Source organism: Schistocerca piceifrons, chromosome 3, assembly GCF_021461385.2.
Source record: "Schistocerca piceifrons isolate TAMUIC-IGC-003096 chromosome 3, iqSchPice1.1, whole genome shotgun sequence".
NCBI classification, from domain to species: domain Eukaryota; kingdom Metazoa; phylum Arthropoda; class Insecta; order Orthoptera; family Acrididae; genus Schistocerca; species Schistocerca piceifrons.
Window position 1 is genome coordinate 427,335,481 of NC_060140.1, and position 7,107 is coordinate 427,342,587.

The window sequence follows — 7,107 nt, forward strand, 5'->3', positions numbered from 1 at the left end:
GAACACCACAGAGGTCTTATGGTGGAGCAGCTGCATGGTGATGGTGTACAACGGTCATGAAGCTCTGGGTGGGGCAAAGCTAGATGGTGGTGGTATCATTCCCCACAGCAGCTGGGTACCACAAACAGCAGGTACAATTCTTTATCTGCGACACTTGTACAACTAATATTGGCCTAAAGCCTTGGGGAGTAGTACAAATGGTATTCTGAATCTCTCTTACAAATTTAAAGTTTGTGAAATTTTACATCTAAAATGTACTTATGACAGATTTTGTCCATTCAGTAATGGTAAAGGCTAAATATTGATTATAGTTCAGGGAGAAAACATAGTTGTTTGTAATAATTAAAATGGGGGGGGGGGAGATTTTTAATTCCAACAAATGGTACATTCACATTCAGAAAAAGGAAAAATTCATCATTTTCAGTCTACATGACAATCCTACTGATATGTCCACATTAAAGCGAACAAAAATATTGAAAATTTGTAACAATGTGCACTTGAATGGTGAAGATTTTTTCATAACTGAGATTTAAAGAAAATAATAAAACACTTGGCAAATCTTTCTCTAAAACGAATTACTTCAGTAGCTCAACTCCTATTTCCACTACCAACCATCTTTGAGTTCCTTGAAAAATCACTAAAGTAGACCCATGTACACGGAGTTCAACACTGTTGATGTAAGAGGAAGCAACTTCCATGTGACGTTATAAGACAGTTCTTTAAGAAAAAATTAACACCATCATAATTATATGTAGGTACATATATGTAACAGCAACACACTGAAATAGCTGTTGAAAGTACATGGCAAATCATTAATGTACATCACATAAACCACGGACCTTGCCATTGGTGTGGAGGCTTGTGTGCCTCAGCGATACAGATAGCTTTACCATAGGTGCAACTACAACGGGGGGGGGGGGATTTGTTGAGAGGCCAAACAAATATGTGGTTCCGGGAGAGAGGCAGCAGCGTTTTCAGGGGCAACAGTCTGGATGAATGACTGATGTGGCCTTGTAACACTAACCAAAACAGCCTTGCTGTGCTGGTATTGCGAATGGCTGAAAGCAAGGGGAAAAAACAGCCGTAATTTTTCCCGAGGACATGCAGCTTTACTGTATGGTTAAATGATGATAGCATCCTCTTGGGTAAAATATTCCAGAGGTAAAATAGTCCCCTGTTCAGATCTTTGGGCAGGGACTACTCAGGAGGATGTCGTTATCAAGAGAAAGAAAACTGGTGTTCTACAGATTGGAGCATGGAATGTCAGATCCCTTAATTGGGCAAGTAGGTTAGAAAATTTAAAAAGGGAAATGGATAGGTTAAATTAGATATATTGGGAATTAGTGAAGTTCGGTGGCAGGAGGAACAAGGCTTCTGGTCAGGTGAGTACAGGGTTATAAATACAAAATCAAATAGGGGTAATGCAGGAGTAGGTCTAATAATGAATAAAAAATACGAGTGCAGGTAAGCTACTGCAAACAGCATAGTGAACGCATTATTGTGGCCAAGATAGACACGAAGCTCATGCCTAACACAGTAGTACAAGTTTATATGCCAACTAGCTCTGCAGATGATGAACAAATTGATGAAATGTACGATGAGATAAAAGAAATTATTCAGGTAGTGAAGGGAGACAAAAATTTAATAGTCATGGGTGACTGGAATTCGACAATAGGAAAAGGAAGAGGAGGAAACGTAGTAGGTGACTATGGAATGCGGGTAAGAAATGAAAGAGGAAGCCCCCTTGTAGAATTTTGCACAGAACAATACTTAATAATAGCTAACATTTGTTTCAAGAGTCATGAAAGAAGGTTGTATACGTGGAAGAGGCCTGTAGGTACTGGAAGGTTCCAGATAGATTATATAATGGTAAGACAGAGATTTAGGAACCAGGTTTTAAATTGTATGATATTTCCAGGGGCAGATGTGGACTCTGACCACAATCTATTGGTTATGAACTGTAGATTAAAAGTGAAGAAATTCCAAAAAGGTAGGAATTTAAGTAGATGGGACCTGGATAAACTGACAGAACCAGAGATCATTAGGAAACAATTGACAGGAATGGGGGAAAGAAATACAGTAGAAGAAGATCGGGTAGCTTTGAGGGGTGAAGTAATGAAGGTAGCAGAGGATCAAGTCGGTAAAAAGATGAGGGCTAGTAGAAATCCTTGGGTAACAGAAGAAATATTGAATTTGGTTGATGAAAGGAGAAAATATAAAAATGCAGTAAATGAAGCAGGCAAACAGGAATACAAATGTCTCAAAAATGAGATCAACAGGAAGTTTAATATGTCACAACTGCAAAATACTATCCCGAATTCTTTACAGATGAATGGAAAAGCTGGTAGAAGCCGACCTTGGGGAAGATCAGTTTGGATTCCATAGAAATACTGGAACACGTGAACCAATACTGACTCTATGACTTATCATAGAAGATAGATTAATGAAAGGCAAACCTACGTTTCTAGCACATGTAGACTTAGAGAAAGCTTTTAACAATGTTGACTGGAATACTCTCTTTCAAATTCTGAAGGTAGCAGCGGTAAAATACAGGGAGCAAAAGGATATTTACAATTTGTACAGAAATCAGCTGGCAGTTATAAGAGACGAGGGGCATGAAAGGGGAGCATTGGTTGGGAAGGGAGTGAGACAGTGTTGTAGCCTATCCCTGATGTTATCCAATCTGTATATTGAGCAAGCAGTAAAGGAAACAAAAAAAAAATTTGGAGTAGAAATTAAAATCCATAAAGAAGAAATAAAAACTTTGAGGTTTGCCAATGACATTGTAATTCTGTCGGAGACAGCAAAGGGCCTGGAAGAGCAGTTGAACGGAATGGACATTGTTTGAAAGGAGGATATAAGATGAATATCAATAAAAGAAAAATGAGGATAATGGAATATAGTCCAATTAAATCATGTGATGCTGAGGGAATTAGATCAGGAAATGAGATGCTTAAAGTAGTAAATGAGTTTTGCTATTTGGGGAGCAGAATAACTGATGATGGTCAAATTAGATAAGATATAAAATGTAGACTGGCAATGGCAAGGAAGGCGTTTCTGAAGAAGAGAAATTTGTTAACATTGGGTATCGATTTAAGTGTTAGGAAGTTTTTTCTGAAAGTATTTGTATGGAGTGTAGCCATGTATGGAAGTGAAACATGGACGATAAATAGTTTGAACAAGAAGAGAATAGAAGCTTTTGAAATGTAGTGCTACAGAAGAATGCTGAAGGTTAGATGGGTAGATCACAAAACTAATGAGGAGGTATTGAATAGAATTGGGGAGAAGAAGAGCTTGTGGCACAACTTAACGAGAAGAAGGGACCAGTTGGTAGGACATGTGAGGCATCAAGGAATCTCCAATTTAGTATTGGAGGGCAGAGTGGAGGGTAAAAATTGTAGAGGAAGACCAAGAGATAAATACAGTAAGCAGATTCAGAAGGATGTAGGTCGCAGTAGGTACTGGGAGATGAAGAACCTTGCACAGGATAGAGTAGCATGGAGAGCTGCATCAAACCAGCCTCTGGACTGAAGACCACAACATCTGAAGAAAATCAATATCCTGGCAACACATCAGTGAAAAGAGAAAACATAATACCAAAAGAAACTATACATACATTGTATGAAACTCCCTATGTGTAACTCAGTCTCACGGTAAAAAACATGCAAAATGGCAATGACCGATTCAGCTACATAAATTAATAAATTCCACAATACTTGTGTACACAGGGGAAAGGGGGAGGGAAACATGGGGTACCCAAGTATAAGGTTTATTCCTTCTGTCAACTAGTTTAACACACACACACACACACACACACACACACACACACACACACACACACACATATATATATATTTAAATTCTAGTATTTCTGCATGGCTACACTAAACTAATATATGCGGAATCCTAATAGTTATGTGCAATGAAATATATTATACAATCTAACATGATTGGATGCCTGAAACAATCATAATACTGGGTGGTTATAATTAAACTCATGGTGTTCTGAGTGTTACAATGTGGGCTATGTACATCACAATACACTGAAACATCATAGGTATGTTCACCAATCAGTGCATTCATGGAATATATTGCACTGATAAATGAAAATACCTATGATGTTTCAGCAGCCTGCAATGTATACAGCCTGCACTGGAGAACTAAGTACACTGTCAGTTTAATTATAATGACTCAGTACATAATCAAGAAAGGGCCATATCTTATAGGGACTTACTGGTTTGCAAAAGTACAGTAGTACAGAATCATTCTGAAATTGACTGTATTACCCACCTGTAATTGCCTTTAAAACTATGCAAGAGGCCTGCATGAGTAAGGGGCAAATGTTAGAAAAGTAATTTAAAATTTCATTTTGATGCAACTTTATTCATTACTACCTGAAGGGTGAAGTTTGATTGGGGCCATATGAGGGGAGGTGCAAAAGCATTTTGTATACCATCATCTATGTACAAGAAATTCTGCAACTGCTCCTAGCAGGGATGTGCCAGGCAATAATGGGACAGAGCTGATTCCTGGCATCAAAGAGTGCATTGTTGAGAGCAGTTGTTGGTATGTGATATAGGGGTGCATGGAGTTTCATGGTTTTTAAATCTTTCATGACAACACTTGGCAATGTGTGCTAATGACAGAGAGGAAAGTGGCTTCCTCATACATCACACAATGTGATGGCTTCTGTGACATAAGAAATAAATGAGGAAAGGGACAGAGGCTTTGCTGCCTCTCAGGAGCTCGGCACATGTGCTGGGTGTGTGACTACCTCACCAACTGTGCTACCTGCATAATCTCAGGCACACATGGTATGGTAGCTAATCATTCTTGTGCAGTTGTGTTGGCTGCAACATATGCTAGTGAGCCACACTTGCTGTAAAAACTCTGTTTGTATAGTTTCACAGACATTATCCTGCCATCACAACTCAGTAATTTAGTAGTGTGACTTAATGATTTTGGTACTGTACTGGTGCATAAAGGGAAGAAATAAGAATGTAACTCTGCACTTGAGGATCCAGGATGGATTCCAGGGTAGTGGTAAGGAAATGACCTGTGTGTTTTCTTGTTTTTTTAGCAAAGGCTCAGGAGGACATAGCTGCTTGTTCACGTCACAACAGTTTTTCTGTCAATGAAAAATATAGTGCGTTGAGTGGCTTACATACTTCACATATAACTGAAATCAGGAGTTCATAGAGGGCAGATGGATATGCAGGATGGGCTTCTGAAGTTGCGGGTTGTGACAATTGGTGAAATAAATTCTCCTTCACAAAGACAACAGTATGGAATGCTTTAGAATAGTAAAAGTTTTTAGTTTCAACAGTGAATTTTTGTACAATAAGAGCAGAGTGCATGAGTACCAAGCTTTATCTTAACATTTATCCATTCACCTCACAGAGTAGCAAGACAAATGACAGTTCAACATTTTATTTTTATTGCATTTCAGCATATCATAGAAGGTGACAGCCATCCTCATGTGGCCTTGTGTGTCATGTATTATGACACATGTGAGGAGGGCCATGCATTATCAGATACAAATAGAATGGTGACTAAAGACCATGATGGAGATTGTGGTATGCAGACAGCATGTTCAATGACATTGACATACAGACTGAATCAGCCAGTGAGTAGGAGAAAAAAGTTAATTTGTAGGTAGCATAGACTTTACAAAACTTGGGTTGATATTTCAGCACTAACATCCATGATTTCCCACCACAAAAAGTTTGAGAAAACAAAGCTCATTCTCTTGATTGTTTGCATTAATGGGACAGTGGGAGCATGAGTAGTTTTACACTTTTTAACTCCTAAGAAGGTATTGGGTATAGCTTGTGGTGGATCAACAGAAATCACAGCTGGTGACAGAGTCAAATGACCACAGCGTGGATTTAATGTTAAAATGTACAATCACTGTTCACTCTGTTAATTGTAACTTAGCATTCACAAGTGATATGAGCCACAAAATATGGTATGGGCCCTCTTAGGATAGGGGAGTTTCTTGGCTTTTTCCTCTCTGATTGCACAGTTTCTCAGTTAGACCCATTCCCCTTGTTGATAGGAAGGTAAGATGGCATCTTTATTATCCATGGCTACCGCTATGGAATTATTCTCTGGAGCCTCTTCAATAGTTTGAAGCCACCTGGTTAGCCCTTTAACTTTGCCAGAAGCAGTATCCACTGGCAGCATTTCTAATTCAGAAGGGGATTTTGTCAAAACTAGTTTCATCACTGCATCACATTCAGTGGTCCAGTTGTAAGATGATCCTTGTTTCAACAATTTGGTTAAGAGCTATCTGATGGCAGCATAATCCTGCACGAACCCCCAGTAATAGGTAGCAAGGTCTAGGAATGATTGAGGACCTTTTACATTTTTCGGCACAGAAAGGTTATCAACAGCTTCAGTGAGGTACAGAACCATTTTAATGACAACGTAACTGGTAGTAGGACCCAGGTACTACATCTCAGACATTGAAAAAGAATACTTTTCCAGTTTAAAGCTCAAGTTAGCACTTTGTAGATAGAGCAGCTCACTTATCAACTGTTCTGCTTACTCCTTGATTCTCTGCAAAAAGACAATGTAAGATGATATCATCAAGATATCATCAATCCATGCAGTAGTAAATCTGCAGATTGCTGAAAAGCAACAGGTGCATTTCGTAAACCAAAAGGCATTTTGGAGAATTCATATAGCCCAGAAGGCATGACAAATACCATCTTAGAGTCATCAAGAGGAGTTATTGGTATTTCAGGTTGCCACAAGTTCTGGAAATCAGGGAATTTCAAACATGTCTGGGAAATCAGGGAAATTTAAAAAAACTGAGAAAATCATGTTTTGGTCTCAGGAGATGAAACGGTTTGTTAACTGGGATGTCATGCATCATCGTAGCTGTGCACAGCTGAGTATGTGCACCATTTCCTGCACCCTCATTCTCACTGCTTCTCCCCTTCCCACCACTCCCCTCAGCTTGCAGTCAGTGCTGACACTACTTCTTGCCACTAGCCTAGCAGCTGCCAATGAGAGGCAGGGAGGCATGAGGAATGGTTTGTTTGGATTTGATGCTCAGAGACAGTGGTCATGTGTGGTGCCTGGGTGTTTTGTGTATGTGTT